Genomic DNA, 22,200 nt, shown 5'->3' on the forward strand with positions numbered 1-22,200 from the left:
ACAGTCAGGGCAAGTATGAATGATAGTTTTAGCTTGACTTTTAGTGATTTGGAACATTCGCATGAGTGCTTGTGCATTTTGGTGGAAAAAGGCATGACTCAATTTTGCTTGTTCAAAAATATTTGGCAATGTGTTAGAAATGACCATTGTCAGCTTGTCCGCTCTTGCATTTCCTTCCACTAAAAATCCAGGAAGTGAAGAATGCGCCCTAATGTGAGAAACAAAATATGGATTAGTTCTATATTGCAAAGTTATAAAAAGACATGAAAGCCAACGATGTACAGTTTCATTACTAACATCCTTTAAAATGGAACCTTCTATTCTCCTGACTACATTAGCAACATAAGCAGAATCTGTGACCAAATTAAAAGGCTGAGGAAACAGCTGAAAAGCTCAAACTACTGCAGCAAGCTCAACAATTTGAGGGGATCCCTCTACTGTTTGAATATCAGATTCCCAAACATCAGTCTTTTGATTAAACCAAGTCACAACGGACTTGTGGCTTTTACCAGAGCCATCAGTGAAGAGAGTCACAGCATGTAAAGGTTCTTCACTTAATTTAGGTTTTTCTCTGAAACTCAATTTTGCTTGCAGTAGTTTGTGAGCTGGATAGTGTATGGAACAAACACCTGGAAAACCTAAGAATGCATATTGTAAATCATCAGAATTTTGCATTGCCCAATTGAAATAATCATTTTTCAATGGCAAATAGATAACTGAACATTCTTGACCTGCCAAAGTTAACAATCTGGTTCTAGCCTTAATTATAATGTATGCAATCATTTCTAAAACTGAGCAAATGGTCTTTGAAAACCTGTAGGGAGGAAAAACCCATTCCATTATTAACAAAGGATCTTGTTCTGTGGCATCCCACTGGAAAATGAGACCACAAAGCTGCATCTTCTCTCCTAAGATTGCAAGAAAGAAAGGATTTTCAGGAACGCAGCGATGAGCTTGTCTTTTTTGAAGAGCTTCTGTGACTTTGTCGAGAGCAGCACGAGCTTCAGGGGTTAAAGTTCTTGGCGAAGTGATGTCGCAACTTCCTCTCAGCAAATGGAAGAGCGGACTCAGTTCATCATTGGTGATTCCCAGCATCGGTCTGACCCAGTTGATTTCTCCTAGAAGTTGTTGTAACTCTTGTAGGTTGTTGACTCTGGTTCGGATCTGAATTTTCTGTGGTATTATTGTCGTCTTCCATCGTCTTCCATCATCTTCCATCCCAGGTACTTCTAAGGTGAAACTTGTTGAATTTTCGTTGCAGAGATTTCAAGTCCAGCTTTTTGAATTTCAGCAACAACACAGTCGCGAGTTTCTTCCATCTCTTCCTTTCAAAGGACTCCACCCTTAAAGCCAATTTTTCTTTCTCTGTATCTATAGATTGACAAACACCAGAACAACCATGTTTTTGCTTAACTGAAAAAGAGTTCCCCGGAACCACAATTTCCCGAGTGGAAGCAGCCACCTCAGCCTCCACCCCAGGCCCAACAGAATCCAATTCAGGTTTCAGTGTCCCTGCACAAACAATTTTAGGAAGTACAGTCACTTTTTCATTTCCATCTTTTACACACTTTGTTCCATCCCCCTTACAAGAGTCACATATTTTTACATTAACAGAACAACGCGAAGAAAAGTCCAAAAGAGTCTCATTTTTTCCCAGAGAGAGAGAAGAAAGATTTTGTTCAACAGAGTTCAAAGCAATACTTTCAGCATTTGCAACAACACTTGTAACATTCTCCGATACTCACACAGTCTCCGGTTTACTGGAATTTAATGAGACAGAACCAGAAGCTTTGTTTTCTGAGTCCAAGTTGATCTTATTATTATCAGTTTGTTTAAAACAGTGCTCCAACAGCGCTCTACAAACCGGCATAAGTTCTCTTAAGCTTTCATCTTTTTTGAGAGAGACTAGATTATAGATTCTCCAGTTTATCTGATCCCAAAAATGAAAAGTAAAAGCAGACTGCAGATTTAAATCTTGCGTATTCGCTTTAACCCAGATAAGTAAGGTTTTAAGCTCAGTTTTTGAAATTTCAGAGTGACCTTTTTCTTGTAACATTGTCTCTAATTGATGAAAAACATCCCATTCAACTTTTGATAAATTCGTTCCCATTTTTGTGTTCTTTTAATAATTTTCTTTTTCGCTATTTTGCCTCCCAACGTCACCCAAGCGTTCTCCCGAGATAAGTTACTTACAATTTTCTTGGCTTCGGCGGGAGAGATGATACAGTGTGCTCCTTGTTAACACTTGGGTCTCCGCAGCTGGTACTTCCACGATTTTTCTTTGTTTTTCTTCTATTCTACGTCCTCACACGAGGCACCAATATGCGGGGGACGGGACAGGTATAAGTCCAATGGTGTCAGGAGCCCACGCCTTTAAAAAGGAACCCACTAGGTCGCGGCAAATTATCCAAATATGGATAACATGGTAACCAGACCAGTGAAGAGATTTTTGCTTTTATTTCCGGCTCATCAGTCTCAAAATACAAAATGGAGACATGACAGCTCACTGATCCACACCAAAAAATGTCTCCTTCAACAGGGCTCATACAGCAATACATAAAATCATCTCAGACTAGAATTCAGCCAATCAGACACAGAAAACACATCTTGACAAGCATTCTATCCAATCTTATAAAACATAGGTAATCGTAGCTAAAACAAAGACTAGTTGATAAGAGACAAAGAACAGAGTTCTATTCATGCTAACCTTCTAAAGATATATATTAAATAACTTTGTTGCCATCCTAAAGCCAATTCTACAGAAGCCTATTGTTATTTGTCACGTCTACTGCTTGGGAAACTTTTCTGCTTGCATGGAAAACTTTTTCTGCTTGCATGGGAAACTTTTCTGCAATGCTAACAAAACTCCAGTCTAAGGCCTACATACTTCTTTGTAACCATTTCTTAAAAATCCTCTAACCTTATGGATTCCAACATTTCCCCCTCTCTGTTTGACCCAGAAGCTTTCATTTTCTTGTCGCTTGCTATTTGCGTTTCATAGCTCTATTGCAAAATTTCTGCTTATTATCTGCTGAAGACCTATTTTCACTAAACTGAAGCATTGCTATATTACGGCACAGCAACTTAATGCTGTGAAGACCCAATCCCTGAAAGAGAGATATGAATCACGTTTGGCAACAGTCACAAGGCATCGTTCAAAAAACTCTGGTCGATTCCAAGGCCTTAATTCAAAATCTTCGTTCATGTCAATACCCTCATCTACTGCTTTCGTGAGATTTCGTACACTCTCTGTGCTTCTACTTCCTAATTCTCCTGCTTGAATGACAAAAACTTCTCGGACTGTTTTGTTCATCATTCGCCGAAGACAACAGAGTATACAAGGTGCCACTATCAATATCAGTATTAGAACACCTAATATGTAAAGACCTATCTTGCAAAGTTGCCTTAGCCAAGGTGCAAAACTCCAATTTTGAAACAAATCATCCAACCAGGAACCTCCATCTTCTTTAATTTGGGCTGTCTGATCCTTTAATTTTTGAATGCTTTTGTGAATGGATTCAGAATGATCAGACAAATTCATACAACCCAATCCTTCAAATTCCTCACAACCATGTCCTTCTGCCAGTAAGAGAAAATCAATGGCTGCTCTGTTTTGAAGAGTAGCATGTCTAATACTATCAACATCGGTCAACATATCACTGATTGCGGAGGATGTGGCATTAGCTTGTTTGCTCAGCCAACATCCAACTCGATCTAATTGTCTCAATGCCACAGCTGAAGCCAATTGGGGTAGAAATATACCTGCTGAAAGCCTTCTGGCGGCATTCCAAGGCATAAAATCACTCTGACAGTTCTCATCATAATGAGGAACAGCTCTTGTTTTCCTTTGTTTCTTTTTCATCACTGCTTTGGCAGTGGGGGCAATTATGGTAAGCATACCAATGCTACAAGGGCCACCTTCAAGGTGGGCTGGAATGCCTTGCCAACCTCTGTCTCCGCAAATGATCCAATACCCTTTTGGCAATTGCCGTGGATATTGGTCCGTCTCCAGAAACACATCCCAACTGTTTGAAACATTTGCTGCCCTGAGAAGTTTTTTCGAACAAATGTTCCAATTGAAGGAAGGACTGTTTCCATTGTCAATTCCACCTGGTTTACCATTGGATTCTTTTCTGACCAAAGGAAACTCTTTCACTGGCACACCAACCAAACAGGTTGAGAAAGGCTTTTCTGGTTCCGAATTAGACAGACATATAGTATCCGATCCGGCAGCCTTGCCTAAGGTCACCCAAACACTCGTTTTCGGTTGATCCACAGGCAAATCTGCACGACAAAAAACAATTAAAATCAAGCAAAACAAGTATACCATTTGATTCTGCCCCATCTCTTTCAAGAACTAAGTTTTGGCAGAATTCTTTCTAAACAAAAACAATAACCTAAATTTTCAGCCAAAAATTAGCTTTGTTAAACAAACATTCAGCATTCAATTCGTATACTCATAAATAACATTGGCACAAAATCAGAGTTCATGGGTTCCACCGATGCACAAAGAACGTCAGGCACAAGAGGCGTCAGGCGAGACCCGGGATCCTTCCATTCGGTCCACGTCTGCGTACTCGCTTCCTCAGTTCTAGGCTCGACAACAGGTTCTGAAGTGCGATACGGTTTGACGTTTTTGGCAGGAACCCACTTAATTCTTCCAGCACCTGTGGAAATAGAAGCATACCCTTTGCCCCACGTTATTAATTGAAACGGGCCTTCCATCTGTCCAGAGTCAGGGTTTCTAATTAGAAGAGGAGGATGTTCTTTCAGTTTTGCCTGTGTGCTATTTGAAAAGTGTCTAAAGATTGGTGGATCTGGTTCTGTACTTGAACTATTTAGAAAATTAAAACCATACAAAGCCTTACTCAGTCTCATCTGTGGGGTGATTTCCGTTCCCCCTCTCTGTTGATCTAATATGCGTTTTAAGGTTTGATGTGTTCTTTCAATGATTGCTTGGCTTGTGGGAGAGTGGGGAATACCAAAAATGTGTCGAACACCCCATTCATTTAAAAATGTGGCCAATTTTTGAGATATGTATGCGGGACCATTGTCAGTTTTTACTTCTTGGGGTATACCCAATGAAGCAAAAGCTTGCAGGAAATGATGACAGGCATGGCTGCCAGTTTCACCTGTGTGAAGGGAAGCAAAAACTGCACCAGAGAACGTGTCTATGGAAACATGAATATTTTTAAATTTACCAAAAGAAGGCTATTTAGTAACACCTGTTTGCCACAACTGTAGGCTTTGTAAGCCTCGGGGGTTGATTGCTCCTGTAGAAACAGGAGGTTGTACCAATTGACAGTCAGGGCAAGTATGAATGATAGCTTTAGCTTGACTTTTAGTGATTTGGAACATTCGCATGAGTGCTTGTGCATTTTGGTGGAAAAAGGCATGACTCAATTTTGCTTGTTCAAAAATATTTGGCAATGTGTTAGAAATGACCATTGTCAGCTTGTCCGCTCTTGCATTTCCTTCCACTAAAAATCCAGGAAGTGAAGAATGCGCCCTAATGTGAGAAACAAAATATGGATTAGTTCTATATTGCAAAGTTATAAAAAGACATGAAAGCCAACGATGTACAGTTTCATTACTAACATCCTTTAAAATGGAACCTTCTATTCTCCTGACTACATTAGCAACATAAGCAGAATCTGTGACCAAATTAAAAGGCTGAGGAAACAGCTGAAAAGCTCAAACTACTGCAGCAAGCTCAACAATTTGAGGGGATCCCTCTACTGTTTGAATATCAGATTCCCAAACATCAGTCTTTTGATTAAACCAAGTCACAACGGACTTGTGGCTTTTACCAGAGCCATCAGTGAAGAGAGTCACAGCATGTAAAGGTTCTTCACTTAATTTAGGTTTTTCTCTGAAACTCAATTTTGCTTGCAGTAGTTTGTGAGCTGGATAGTGTATGGAACAAACACCTGGAAAACCTAAGAATGCATATTGTAAATCATCAGAATTTTGCATTGCCCAATTGAAATAATCATTTTTCAATGGCAAATAGATAACTGAACATTCTTGACCTGCCAAAGTTAACAATCTGGTTCTAGCCTTAATTATAATGTATGCAATCATTTCTAAAACTGAGCAAATGGTCTTTGAAAACCTGTAGGGAGGAAAAACCCATTCCATTATTAACAAAGGATCTTGTTCTGTGGCATCCCACTGGAAAATGAGACCACAAAGCTGCATCTTCTCTCCTAAGATTGCAAGAAAGAAAGGATTTTCAGGAACGCAGCGATGAGCTTGTCTTTTTTGAAGAGCTTCTGTGACTTTGTCGAGAGCAGCACGAGCTTCAGGGGTTAAAGTTCTTGGCGAAGTGATGTCGCAACTTCCTCTCAGCAAATGGAAGAGCGGACTCAGTTCATCATTGGTGATTCCCAGCATCGGTCTGACCCAGTTGATTTCTCCTAGAAGTTGTTGTAACTCTTGTAGGTTGTTGACTCTGGTTCGGATCTGAATTTTCTGTGGTATTATTGTCGTCTTCCATTGTCTTCCATCATCTTCCATCCCAGGTACTTCTAAGGTGAAACTTGTTGAATTTTCGTTGCAGAGATTTCAAGTCCAGCTTTTTGAATTTCAGCAACAACACAGTCGCGAGTTTCTTCCATCTCTTCCTTTCAAAGGACTCCACCCTTAAAGCCAATTTTTCTTTCTCTGTATCTATAGATTGACAAACACCAGAACAACCATGTTTTTGCTTAACTGAAAAAGAGTTCCCCGGAACCACAATTTCCCGAGTGGAAGCAGCCACCTCAGCCTCCACCCCAGGCCCAACAGAATCCAATTCAGGTTTCAGTGTCCCTGCACAAACAATTTTAGGAAGTACAGTCACTTTTTCATTTCCATCTTTTACACACTTTGTTCCATCCCCCTTACAAGAGTCACATATTTTTACATTAATAGAACAACGCAAAGAAAAGTCCAAAAGAGTCTCATTTTTTCCCAGAGAGAGAGAAGAAAGATTTTGTTCAACAGAGTTCAAAGCAATACTTTCAGCATTTGCAACAACACTTGTAACATTCTCCGATACTCACACAGTCTCCGGTTTACTGGAATTTAATGAGACAGAACCAGAAGCTTTGTTTTCTGAGTCCAAGTTGATCTTATTATTATCAGTTTGTTTAAAACAGTGCTCCAACAGCGCTCTACAAACCGGCATAAGTTCTCTTAAGCTTTCATCTTTTTTGAGAGAGACTAGATTATAGATTCTCCAGTTTATCTGATCCCAAAAATGAAAAGTAAAAGCAGACTGCAGATTTAAATCTTGCGTATTCGCTTTAACCCAGATAAGTAAGTTTTTAAGCTCAGTTTTTGAAATTTCAGAGTGACCTTTTTCTTGTAACATTGTCTCTAATTGATGAAAAACATCCCATTCAACTTTTGATAAATTCGTTCCCATTTTTGTGTTCTTTTAATAATTTTCTTTTTCGCTATTTTGCCTCCCCACGTCACCCAAGCGTTCTCCCGAGATAAGTTACTTACAATTTTCTTGGCTTCGGCGGGAGAGATGATACAGTGTGCTCCTTGTTAACACTTGGGTCTCCGCAGCTGGTACTTCCACGATTTTTCTTTGTTTTTCTTCTATTCTACGTCCTCACACGAGGCACCAATATGCGGGGGACGGGACAGGTATAAGTCCAATGGTGTCAGGAGCCCATGCCTTTAAAAAGGAACCCACTAGGTCGCGGCAAATTATCCAAATATGGATAACATGGTAACCAGACCAGTGAAGAGATTTTTGCTTTTATTTCCGGCTCATCAGTCTCAAAATACAAAATGGAGACATGACAGCTCACTGATCCACACCAAAAAATGTCTCCTTCAACAGGGCTCATACAGCAATACATAAAATCATCTCAGACTAGAATTCAGCCAATCAGACACAGAAAACACATCTTGACAAGCATTCTATCCAATCTTATAAAACATAGGTAATCGTAGCTAAAACAAAGACTAGTTGATAAGAGACAAAGAACAGAGTTCTATTCATGCTAACCTTCTAAAGATATATATTAAATAACTTTGTTGCCATCCTAAAGCCAATTCTACAGAAGCCTATTGTTATTTGTCACGTCTACTGCTTGGGAAACTTTTCTGCTTGCATGGAAAACTTTTTCTGCTTGCATGGGAAACTTTTCTGCAATGCTAACAAAACTCCAGTCTAAGGCCTACATACTTCTTTGTAACCATTTCTTAAAAATCCTCTAACCTTATGGATTCCAACATTTCCCCCTCTCTGTTTGACCCAGAAGCTTTCATTTTCTTGTCGCTTGCTATTTGCGTTTCATAGCTCTATTGCAAAATTTCTGCTTATTATCTGCTGAAGACCTATTTTCACTAAACTGAAGCATTGCTATATTACGGCACAGCAACTTAATGCTGTGAAGACCCAATCCCTGAAAGAGAGATATGAATCACGTTTGGCAACAGTCACAAGGCATCGTTCAAAAAACTCTGGTCGATTCCAAGGCCTTAATTCAAAATCTTCGTTCATGTCAATACCCTCATCTACTGCTTTCGTGAGATTTCGTACACTCTCTGTGCTTCTACTTCCTAATTCTCCTGCTTGAATGACAAAAACTTCTCGGACTGTTTTGTTCATCATTCGCCGAAGACAACAGAGTATACAAGGTGCCACTATCAATATCAGTATTAGAACACCTAATATGTAAAGACCTATCTTGCAAAGTTGCCTTAGCCAAGGTGCAAAACTCCAATTTTGAAACAAATCATCCAACCAGGAACCTCCATCTTCTTTAATTTGGGCTGTCTGATCCTTTAATTTTTGAATGCTTTTTTGAATGGATTCGGAATGATCAGACAAATTCATACAACACAATCCTTCAAATTCCTCACAACCATGTCCTTGTGCCAGTAAGAGAAAATCAATGGCTGCTCTGTTTTGAAGAGTAGCATGTCTAATACTATCAACATCGGTCAACATATCACTGATTGCGGAGGATGTGGCATTAGCTTGTTTGCTCAGCCAACATCCAACTCGATCTAATTGTCTCAATGCCACAGCTGAAGCCAATTGGGGTAGAAATATACCTGCTGAAAGCCTTCTGGCGGCATTCCAAGGCATAAAATCACTCTGACAGTTCTCATCATAATGAGGAACAGCTCTTGTTTTCCTTTGTTTCTTTTTCATCACTGCTTTGGCAGTGGGGGCAATTATGGTAAGCATACCAATGCTACAAGGGCCACCTTCAAGGTGGGCTGGAATGCCTTGCCAACCTCTGTCTCCGCAAATGATCCAATACCCTTTTGGCAATTGCCGTGGATATTGGTCCGTCTCCAGAAACACATCCCAACTGTTTGAAACATTTGCTGCCCTGAGAAGTTTTTTCGAACAAATGTTCCAATTGAAGGAAGGACTGTTTCCATTGTCAATTCCACCTGGTTTACCATTGGATTCTTTTCTGACCAAAGGAAACTCTTTCACTGGCACACCAACCAAACAGGTTGAGAAAGGCTTTTCTGGTTCCGAATTAGACAGACATATAGTATCCGATCCGGCAGCCTTGGCTAAGGTCACCCAAACACTCGTTTTCGGTTGATCCACAGGCAAATCTGCACGACAAAAAACAATTAAAATCAAGCAAAACAAGTATACCATTTGATTCTGCCCCATCTCTTTCAAGAACTAAGTTTTGGCAGAATTCTTTCTAAACAAAAACAATAACCTAAATTTTCAGCCAAAAATTAGCTTTGTTAAACAAACATTCAGCATTCAATTCGTATACTCATAAATAACATTGGCACAAAATCAGAGTTCATGGGTTCCACCGATGCACAAAGAACGTCAGGCACAAGAGGCGTCAGGCGAGACCCGGGATCCTTCCATTCGGTCCACGTCTGCGTACTCGCTTCCTCAGTTCTAGGCTCGACAACAGGTTCTGAAGTGCGATACGGTTTGACGTTTTTGGCAGGAACCCACTTAATTCTTCCAGCACCTGTGGAAATAGAAGCATACCCTTTGCCCCACGTTATTAATTGAAACGGGCCTTCCATCTGTCCAGAGTCAGGGTTTCTAATTAGAAGAGGAGGATGTTCTTTCAGTTTTGCCTGTGTGCTATTTGAAAAGTGTCTAAAGATTGGTGGATCTGGTTCTGTACTTGAACTATTTAGAAAATTAAAACCATACAAAGCCTTACTCAGTCTCATCTGTGGGGTGATTTCCGTTCCCCCTCTCTGTTGATCTAATATGCGTTTTAAGGTTTGATGTGTTCTTTCAATGATTGCTTGGCTTGTGGGAGAGTGGGGAATACCAAAAATGTGTCGAACACCCCATTCATTTAAAAATGTGGCCAATTTTTGAGATATGTATGCGGGACCATTGTCAGTTTTTACTTCTTGGGGTATACCCAATGAAGCAAAAGCTTGCAGGAAATGATGACAGGCATGGCTGCCAGTTTCACCTGTGTGAAGGGAAGCAAAAACTGCACCAGAGAACGTGTCTATGGAAACATGAATATTTTTAAATTTACCAAAAGAAGGCTATTTAGTAACACCTGTTTGCCACAACTGTAGGCTTTGTAAGCCTCGGGGGTTGATTGCTCCTGTAGAAACAGGAGGTTGTACCAATTGACAGTCAGGGCAAGTATGAATGATAGCTTTAGCTTGACTTTTAGTGATTTGGAACATTCGCATGAGTGCTTGTGCATTTTGGTGGAAAAAGGCATGACTCAATTTTGCTTGTTCAAAAATATTTGGCAATGTGTTAGAAATGACCATTGTCAGCTTGTCCGCTCTTGCATTTCCTTCCACTAAAAATCCAGGAAGTGAAGAATGCGCCCTAATGTGAGAAACAAAATATGGATTAGTTCTATATTGCAAAGTTATAAAAAGACATGAAAGCCAACGATGTACAGTTTCATTACTAACATCCTTTAAAATGGAACCTTCTATTCTCCTGACTACATTAGCAACATAAGCAGAATCTGTGACCAAATTAAAAGGCTGAGGAAACAGCTGAAAAGCTCAAACTACTGCAGCAAGCTCAACAATTTGAGGGGATCCCTCTACTGTTTGAATATCAGATTCCCAAACATCAGTCTTTTGATTAAACCAAGTCACAACGGACTTGTGGCTTTTACCAGAGCCATCAGTGAAGAGAGTCACAGCATGTAAAGGTTCTTCACTTAATTTAGGTTTTTCTCTGAAACTCAATTTTGCTTGCAGTAGTTTGTGAGCTGGATAGTGTATGGAACAAACACCTGGAAAACCTAAGAATGCATATTGTAAATCATCAGAATTTTGCATTGCCCAATTGAAATAATCATTTTTCAATGGCAAATAGATAACTGAACATTCTTGACCTGCCAAAGTTAACAATCTGGTTCTAGCCTTAATTATAATGTATGCAATCATTTCTAAAACTGAGCAAATGGTCTTTGAAAACCTGTAGGGAGGAAAAACCCATTCCATTATTAACAAAGGATCTTGTTCTGTGGCATCCCACTGGAAAATGAGACCACAAAGCTGCATCTTCTCTCCTAAGATTGCAAGAAAGAAAGGATTTTCAGGAACGCAGCGATGAGCTTGTCTTTTTTGAAGAGCTTCTGTGACTTTGTCGAGAGCAGCACGAGCTTCAGGGGTTAAAGTTCTTGGCGAAGTGATGTCGCAACTTCCTCTCAGCAAATGGAAGAGCGGACTCAGTTCATCATTGGTGATTCCCAGCATCGGTCTGACCCAGTTGATTTCTCCTAGAAGTTGTTGTAACTCTTGTAGGTTGTTGACTCTGGTTCGGATCTGAATTTTCTGTGGTATTATTGTCGTCTTCCATTGTCTTCCATCATCTTCCATCCCAGGTACTTCTAAGGTGAAACTTGTTGAATTTTCGTTGCAGAGATTTCAAGTCCAGCTTTTTGAATTTCAGCAACAACACAGTCGCGAGTTTCTTCCATCTCTTCCTTTCAAAGGACTCCACCCTTAAAGCCAATTTTTCTTTCTCTGTATCTATAGATTGACAAACACCAGAACAACCATGTTTTTGCTTAACTGAAAAAGAGTTCCCCGGAACCACAATTTCCCGAGTGGAAGCAGCCACCTCAGCCTCCACCCCAGGCCCAACAGAATCCAATTCAGGTTTCAGTGTCCCTGCACAAACAATTTTAGGAAGTACAGTCACTTTTTCATTTCCATCTTTTACACACTTTGTTCCATCCCCCTTACAAGAGTCACATATTTTTACATTAATAGAACAACGCAAAGAAAAGTCCAAAAGAGTCTCATTTTTTCCCAGAGAGAGAGAAGAAAGATTTTGTTCAACAGAGTTCAAAGCAATACTTTCAGCATTTGCAACAACACTTGTAACATTCTCCGATACTCACACAGTCTCCGGTTTACTGGAATTTAATGAGACAGAACCAGAAGCTTTGTTTTCTGAGTCCAAGTTGATCTTATTATTATCAGTTTGTTTAAAACAGTGCTCCAACAGCGCTCTACAAACCGGCATAAGTTCTCTTAAGCTTTCATCTTTTTTGAGAGAGACTAGATTATAGATTCTCCAGTTTATCTGATCCCAAAAATGAAAAGTAAAAGCAGACTGCAGATTTAAATCTTGCGTATTCGCTTTAACCCAGATAAGTAAGTTTTTAAGCTCAGTTTTTGAAATTTCAGAGTGACCTTTTTCTTGTAACATTGTCTCTAATTGATGAAAAACATCCCATTCAACTTTTGATAAATTCGTTCCCATTTTTGTGTTCTTTTAATAATTTTCTTTTTCGCTATTTTGCCTCCCCACGTCACCCAAGCGTTCTCCCGAGATAAGTTACTTACAATTTTCTTGGCTTCGGCGGGAGAGATGATACAGTGTGCTCCTTGTTAACACTTGGGTCTCCGCAGCTGGTACTTCCACGATTTTTCTTTGTTTTTCTTCTATTCTACGTCCTCACACGAGGCACCAATATGCGGGGGACGGGACAGGTATAAGTCCAATGGTGTCAGGAGCCCATGCCTTTAAAAAGGAACCCACTAGGTCGCGGCAAATTATCCAAATATGGATAACATGGTAACCAGACCAGTGAAGAGATTTTTGCTTTTATTTCCGGCTCATCAGTCTCAAAATACAAAATGGAGACATGACAGCTCACTGATCCACACCAAAAAATGTCTCCTTCAACAGGGCTCATACAGCAATACATAAAATCATCTCAGACTAGAATTCAGCCAATCAGACACAGAAAACACATCTTGACAAGCATTCTATCCAATCTTATAAAACATAGGTAATCGTAGCTAAAACAAAGACTAGTTGATAAGAGACAAAGAACAGAGTTCTATTCATGCTAACCTTCTAAAGATATATATTAAATAACTTTGTTGCCATCCTAAAGCCAATTCTACAGAAGCCTATTGTTATTTGTCACGTCTACTGCTTGGGAAACTTTTCTGCTTGCATGGAAAACTTTTTCTGCTTGCATGGGAAACTTTTCTGCAATGCTAACAAAACTCCAGTCTAAGGCCTACATACTTCTTTGTAACCATTTCTTAAAAATCCTCTAACCTTATGGATTCCAACATTTCCCCCTCTCTGTTTGACCCAGAAGCTTTCATTTTCTTGTCGCTTGCTATTTGCGTTTCATAGCTCTATTGCAAAATTTCTGCTTATTATCTGCTGAAGACCTATTTTCACTAAACTGAAGCATTGCTATATTACGGCACAGCAACTTAATGCTGTGAAGACCCAATCCCTGAAAGAGAGATATGAATCACGTTTGGCAACAGTCACAAGGCATCGTTCAAAAAACTCTGGTCGATTCCAAGGCCTTAATTCAAAATCTTCGTTCATGTCAATACCCTCATCTACTGCTTTCGTGAGATTTCGTACACTCTCTGTGCTTCTACTTCCTAATTCTCCTGCTTGAATGACAAAAACTTCTCGGACTGTTTTGTTCATCATTCGCCGAAGACAACAGAGTATACAAGGTGCCACTATCAATATCAGTATTAGAACACCTAATATGTAAAGACCTATCTTGCAAAGTTGCCTTAGCCAAGGTGCAAAACTCCAATTTTGAAACAAATCATCCAACCAGGAACCTCCATCTTCTTTAATTTGGGCTGTCTGATCCTTTAATTTTTGAATGCTTTTTTGAATGGATTCGGAATGATCAGACAAATTCATACAACACAATCCTTCAAATTCCTCACAACCATGTCCTTGTGCCAGTAAGAGAAAATCAATGGCTGCTCTGTTTTGAAGAGTAGCATGTCTAATACTATCAACATCGGTCAACATATCACTGATTGCGGAGGATGTGGCATTAGCTTGTTTGCTCAGCCAACATCCAACTCGATCTAATTGTCTCAATGCCACAGCTGAAGCCAATTGGGGTAGAAATATACCTGCTGAAAGCCTTCTGGCGGCATTCCAAGGCATAAAATCACTCTGACAGTTCTCATCATAATGAGGAACAGCTCTTGTTTTCCTTTGTTTCTTTTTCATCACTGCTTTGGCAGTGGGGGCAATTATGGTAAGCATACCAATGCTACAAGGGCCACCTTCAAGGTGGGCTGGAATGCCTTGCCAACCTCTGTCTCCGCAAATGATCCAATACCCTTTTGGCAATTGCCGTGGATATTGGTCCGTCTCCAGAAACACATCCCAACTGTTTGAAACATTTGCTGCCCTGAGAAGTTTTTTCGAACAAATGTTCCAATTGAAGGAAGGACTGTTTCCATTGTCAATTCCACCTGGTTTACCATTGGATTCTTTTCTGACCAAAGGAAACTCTTTCACTGGCACACCAACCAAACAGGTTGAGAAAGGCTTTTCTGGTTCCGAATTAGACAGACATATAGTATCCGATCCGGCAGCCTTGGCTAAGGTCACCCAAACACTCGTTTTCGGTTGATCCACAGGCAAATCTGCACGACAAAAAACAATTAAAATCAAGCAAAACAAGTATACCATTTGATTCTGCCCCATCTCTTTCAAGAACTAAGTTTTGGCAGAATTCTTTCTAAACAAAAACAATAACCTAAATTTTCAGCCAAAAATTAGCTTTGTTAAACAAACATTCAGCATTCAATTCGTATACTCATAAATAACATTGGCACAAAATCAGAGTTCATGGGTTCCACCGATGCACAAAGAACGTCAGGCACAAGAGGCGTCAGGCGAGACCCGGGATCCTTCCATTCGGTCCACGTCTGCGTACTCGCTTCCTCAGTTCTAGGCTCGACAACAGGTTCTGAAGTGCGATACGGTTTGACGTTTTTGGCAGGAACCCACTTAATTCTTCCAGCACCTGTGGAAATAGAAGCATACCCTTTGCCCCACGTTATTAATTGAAACGGGCCTTCCATCTGTCCAGAGTCAGGGTTTCTAATTAGAAGAGGAGGATGTTCTTTCAGTTTTGCCTGTGTGCTATTTGAAAAGTGTCTAAAGATTGGTGGATCTGGTTCTGTACTTGAACTATTTAGAAAATTAAAACCATACAAAGCCTTACTCAGTCTCATCTGTGGGGTGATTTCCGTTCCCCCTCTCTGTTGATCTAATATGCGTTTTAAGGTTTGATGTGTTCTTTCAATGATTGCTTGGCTTGTGGGAGAGTGGGGAATACCAAAAATGTGTCGAACACCCCATTCATTTAAAAATGTGGCCAATTTTTGAGATATGTATGCGGGACCATTGTCAGTTTTTACTTCTTGGGGTATACCCAATGAAGCAAAAGCTTGCAGGAAATGATGACAGGCATGGCTGCCAGTTTCACCTGTGTGAAGGGAAGCAAAAACTGCACCAGAGAACGTGTCTATGGAAACATGAATATTTTTAAATTTACCAAAAGAAGGCTATTTAGTAACACCTGTTTGCCACAACTGTAGGCTTTGTAAGCCTCGGGGGTTGATTGCTCCTGTAGAAACAGGAGGTTGTACCAATTGACAGTCAGGGCAAGTATGAATGATAGCTTTAGCTTGACTTTTAGTGATTTGGAACATTCGCATGAGTGCTTGTGCATTTTGGTGGAAAAAGGCATGACTCAATTTTGCTTGTTCAAAAATATTTGGCAATGTGTTAGAAATGACCATTGTCAGCTTGTCCGCTCTTGCATTTCCTTCCACTAAAAATCCAGGAAGTGAAGAATGCGCCCTAATGTGAGAAACAAAATATGGATTAGTTCTATATTGCAAAGTTATAAAAAGACATGAAAGCCAACGATGTACAGTTTCATTACTAACATCCTTTAAAATGGAACCTTCTATTCTCCTGACTACATTAGCAACATAAGCAGAATCTGTGACCAAATTAAAAGGCTGAGGAAACAGCTGAAAAGCTCAAACTACTGCAGCAAGCTCAACAATTTGAGGGGATCCCTCTACTGTTTGAATATCAGATTCCCAAACATCAGTCTTTTGATTAAACCAAGTCACAACGGACTTGTGGCTTTTACCAGAGCCATCAGTGAAGAGAGTCACAGCATGTAAAGGTTCTTCACTTAATTTAGGTTTTTCTCTGAAACTCAATTTTGCTTGCAGTAGTTTGTGAGCTGGATAGTGTATGGAACAAACACCTGGAAAACCTAAGAATGCATATTGTAAATCATCAGAATTTTGCATTGCCCAATTGAAATAATCATTTTTCAATGGCAAATAGATAACTGAACATTCTTGACCTGCCAAAGTTAACAATCTGGTTCTAGCCTTAATTATAATGTATGCAATCATTTCTAAAACTGAGCAAATGGTCTTTGAAAACCTGTAGGGAGGAAAAACCCATTCCATTATTAACAAAGGATCTTGTTCTGTGGCATCCCACTGGAAAATGAGACCACAAAGCTGCATCTTCTCTCCTAAGATTGCAAGAAAGAAAGGATTTTCAGGAACGCAGCGATGAGCTTGTCTTTTTTGAAGAGCTTCTGTGACTTTGTCGAGAGCAGCACGAGCTTCAGGGGTTAAAGTTCTTGGCGAAGTGATGTCGCAACTTCCTCTCAGCAAATGGAAGAGCGGACTCAGTTCATCATTGGTGATTCCCAGCATCGGTCTGACCCAGTTGATTTCTCCTAGAAGTTGTTGTAACTCTTGTAGGTTGTTGACTCTGGTTCGGATCTGAATTTTCTGTGGTATTATTGTCGTCTTCCATCGTCTTCCATCATCTTCCATCCCAGGTACTTCTAAGGTGAAACTTGTTGAATTTTCGTTGCAGAGATTTCAAGTCCAGCTTTTTGAATTTCAGCAACAACACAGTCGCGAGTTTCTTCCATCTCTTCCTTTCAAAGGACTCCACCCTTAAAGCCAATTTTTCTTTCTCTGTATCTATAGATTGACAAACACCAGAACAACCATGTTTTTGCTTAAGTGAAAAAGAGTTCCCCGGAACCACAATTTCCCGAGTGGAAGCAGCCACCTCAGCCTCCACCCCAGGCCCAACAGAATCCAATTCAGGCTTCAGTGTCCCTGCACAAACAATTTTAGGAAGTACAGTCACTTTTTCATTTCCATCTTTTACACACTTTGTTCCATCCCCCTTACAAGAGTCACATATTTTTACATTAACAGAACAACGCGAAGAAAAGTCCAAAAGAGTCTCATTTTTTCCCAGAGAGAGAGAAGAAAGATTTTGTTCAACAGAGTTCAAAGCAATACGTTCAGCATTTGCAACAACACTTGTAACATTCTCCGATACTCACACAGTCTCCGGTTTACTGGAATTTAATGAGACAGAACCAGAAGCTTTGTTTTCTGAGTCCAAGTTGATCTTATTATTATCAGTTTGTTTAAAACAGTGCTCCAACAGCGCTCTACAAACCGGCATAAGTTCTCTTAAGCTTTCATCTTTTTTGAGAGAGACTAGTTTATAGATTCTCCAGTTTATCTGATCCCAAAAATGAAAAGTCAAAGCAGACTGAAGATTTAAATCTTGCGTATTCGCTTTAACCCAGATAAGTAAGTTTTTAAGCTCAGTTTTTGAAATTTCAGAGTGACCTTTTTCTTGTAACATTGTCTCTAATTGATGAAAAACATCCCATTCAACTTTTGATAAATTCGTTCCCATTTTTGTGTTCTTTTAATACTTTTCTTTTTCGCTATTTTGCCTCCCAACGTCACCCAAGCGCTCTCCCGAGATAAGTTACTTACAATTTTCTTGGCTTCGGCGGGAGAGATGATACAGTGTGCTCCTTGTTAACACTTGGGTCTCCGCAGCTGGTACTTCCACGATTTTTCTTTGTTTTTCTTCTATTCTACGTCCTCACACGAGGCACCAATATGCGGGGGACGGGACAGGTATAAGTCCAATAGTGTCAGGAACCCACGCCTTAAAAAAGGAACCCACTAGGCCGCGGCAAAATATCCAAATATGGATAACATGGTAACCAGACCAGTGAAGAGATTTTTGCTTTTATTTCCAGCACATCAGTCTCAAAATACAAAATGGAGACATGACAGCTCACTGATCCACACCAAAAAATGTCTCCTTCAACAGGGCTCATACAGCAATACATAAAATCATCTCAGACTAGAATTCAGCCAATCAGACACAGAAAACACATCTTGACAAGCATTCTATCCAATCTTATAAAACATAGGTAATCGTAGCTAAAACAAAGACTAGTTGATAAGAGACAAAGAACAGAGTTCTATTAATGCTAACCTTCTAAAGATATACATTAAATAACCTTGTTGCCATCCTAAAGCCAGTTCTACAGAAGCCTATTGTTATTTGTCACGTCTACTGCTTGGGAAACTTTTCTGCTTGCATGGAAAACTTTTTCTGCTTGCATGGGAAACTTTTCTGCAATGCTAACAAAACTCCAGTCTAAGGCCTACATACTTCTTTGTAACCATTTCTTAAAAATCCTCTAACCTTATGGATTCCAACATTTCCCCCTCTCTGTTTGACCCAGAAGCTTTCATTTTCTTGTCACTTGCTATTTGCGTTTCATAGCTCTATTGCAAAATTTCTGCTTATTATCTGCTGAAGACCTATTTTCACTAAACTGAAGCATTGCTATATTACGGCACAGCAACTTAATGCTGTGAAGACCCAATCCCTGAAAGAGAGATATGAATCACGTTTGGCAACAGTCACGAGGCATCGTTCAAAAAACTCTGGTCGATTCCAAGGCCTTAATTCAAAACCTTCGTTCATGTCAATACCCTCATCTACTGCTTTCGTGAGATTTCGTACACTCTCTGTGCTTCTACTTCCTAATTCTCCTGCTTGAATGACAAAAACTTCTCGGGCTGTTTTGTTCATCATTCGCCGAAGACAACAGAGTATACAAGGTGCCACTATCAATATCAGTATTAGAACACCTAATATGTAAAGACCTATCTTGCAAAGTTGCCTTAGCCAAGGTGCAAAACTCCAATTTTGAAACAAATCATCCAACCAGGAACCTCCATCTTCTTTAATTTGGGCTGTCTGATCCTTTAATTTTTGAATGCTTTTGTGAATGGATTCAGAATGATCAGACAAATTCATACAACACAATCCTTCCAATTCCTCACAACCATGTCCTTGTGCCAGTAAAAGAAAATCAATGGCTGCTCTGTTTTGAAGAGTAGCATGTCTAATACTATCAACATCGGTCAACATATCACTGATTGCGGAGGATGTGGCATTAGCTTGTTTGCTCAGCCAACATCCAACTCGATCTAATTGTCTCAATGCCACAGCTGAAGCCAATTGGGGTAGAAATATACCTGCTGAAAGCCTTCTGGCAGCATTCCAAGGCATAAAATCACTCTGACAGTTCTCATCATAATGAGGAACAGCTCTTGTTTTCCTTTGTTTCTTTTTCATCACTGCTTTGGCAGTGGGGGCAATTATGGTAAGCATACCAATGCTACAAGGGCCACCTTCAAGGTGGGCTGGAATGCCTTGCCAACCTCTGTCTCTGCAAATGATCCAATACCCTTCTGGCAATTGCCGTGGATATTGGTCCGTCTCCAGAAACACATCCCAACTGTTTGAAACATTTGCTGCCCTGAGAAGTTTTTTCGAACAAATGTTCCAATTGAAGGAAGGACTGTTTCCATTGTCAATTCCACCTGGTTTACCATTGGATTCTTTTCTGACCAAAGGAAACTCTTTCACTGGCACACCAACCAAACAGGTTGAGAAAGGCTTTTCTGGTTCCGAATTAGACAGGCATATAGTATCCGAGCCGGCAGCCTTGGCTAAGGTCACCCAAACACTCGTTTTCGGTTGATCCACAGGCAAATCTGCACGACAAAAAACAATTAAAATCAAGCAAAACAAGTATACCATTTGATTCTTCCCCATCTCTTTCAAGAACTAAGTTTTGGCAGAATTCTTTCTAAACAAAAACAATAACCTAAATTTTCAGCCAAAAATTAGCTTTGTTAAACAAACATTCAGCATTCAATTCGTATACTCATAAATAACATTGGCACAAAATCAGAGTTCATGGGTTCCACCGATGCACAAAGAACGTCAGGCACAAGAGGCGTCAGGCGAGACCCGGGATCCTTCCATTCGGTCCACGTCTGCGTACTCGCTTCCTCAGTTCTAGGCTCGACAACAGGTTCTGAAGTGCGATACGGTTTGACGTTTTTGGCAGGAACCCACTTAATTCTTCCAGCACCTGTGGAAATAGAAGCATACCCTTTGCCCCACGTTATTAATTGAAACGGGCCTTCCATCTGTCCAGAGTCAGGGCTTCCAATTAGAAGAGGAGGATGTTCTTTCAGTTTTGCCTGTGTGCTATTTGAAAAGTGTCTAAAGATTGGTGGATCTGGTTCTGTACTTGAACTATTTAGAAAATTAAAACCATACAAAGCCTTACTCAGTCTCATCTGTGGGGTGATTTCCGTTCCCCCTCTCTGTTGATCTAATATGCGTTTTAAGGTTTGATGTGTTCTTTCAATGATTGCTTGGCTTGTGGGAGAGTGGGGAATACCAAAAATGTGTCGAACACCCCATTCATTTAAAAATGTGGCCAATTTTTGAGATATGTATGCGGGACCATTGTCAGTTTTTACTTCTTGGGGTATACCCAATGAAGCAAAAGCTTGCAGGAAATGATGACAGGCATGGCTGCCAGTTTCACCTGTGTGAAGGGAAGCAAAAACTGCACCAGAGTACGTGTCTATGGAAACATGAATATTTTTAAATTTACCAAAAGAAGGCTATTTAGTAACACCTGTTTGCCACAACTGTAGGCTTTGTAAGCCTCGGGGGTTGATTGCTCCTGTAGAAACAGGAGGTTGTACCAATTGACAGTCAGGGCAAGTATGAATGATAGCTTTAGCTTGACTTTTAGTGATTTGGAACATTCGCATGAGTGCTTGTGCATTTTGGTGGAAAAAGGCATGACTCAATTTTGCTTGTTCAAAAATATTTGGCAATGTGTTAGAAATGACCATTGTCAGCTTGTCCGCTCTTGCATTTCCTTCCACTAAAAATCCAGGAAGTGAAGAATGCGCCCTAATGTGAGAAACAAAATATGGATTAGTTCTATATTGCAAAGTTATAAAAAGACATGAAAGCCAACGATGTACAGTTTCATTACTAACATCCTTTAAAATGGAACCTTCTATTCTCCTGACTACATTAGCAACATAAGCAGAATCTGTGACCAAATTAAAAGGCTGAGGAAACAGCTGAAAAGCTCAAACTACTGCAGCAAGCTCAACAATTTGAGGGGATCCCTCTACTGTTTGAATATCAGATTCCCAAACATCAGTCTTTTGATTAAACCAAGTCACAACGGACTTGTGGCTTTTACCAGAGCCATCAGTGAAGAGAGTCACAGCATGTAAAGGTTCTTCACTTAATTTAGGTTTTTCTCTGAAACTCAATTTTGCTTGCAGTAGTTTGTGAGCTGGATAGTGTATGGAACAAACACCTGGAAAACCTAAGAATGCATATTGTAAATCATCAGAATTTTGCATTGCCCAATTGAAATAATCATTTTTCAATGGCAAATAGATAACTGAACATTCTTGACCTGCCAAAGTTAACAATCTGGTTCTAGCCTTAATTATAATGTATGCAATCATTTCTAAAACTGAGCAAATGGTCTTTGAAAACCTGTAGGGAGGAAAAACCCATTCCATTATTAACAAAGGATCTTGTTCTGTGGCATCCCACTGGAAAATGAGACCACAAAGCTGCATCTTCTCTCCTAAGATTGCAAGAAAGAAAGGATTTTCAGGAACGCAGCGATGAGCTTGTCTTTTTTGAAGAGCTTCTGTGACTTTGTCGAGAGCAGC

The sequence above is a fragment of the Melospiza melodia genome, chromosome W (assembly GCF_035770615.1).
Source record: "Melospiza melodia melodia isolate bMelMel2 chromosome W, bMelMel2.pri, whole genome shotgun sequence".
Lineage (NCBI taxonomy): Eukaryota > Metazoa > Chordata > Aves > Passeriformes > Passerellidae > Melospiza > Melospiza melodia.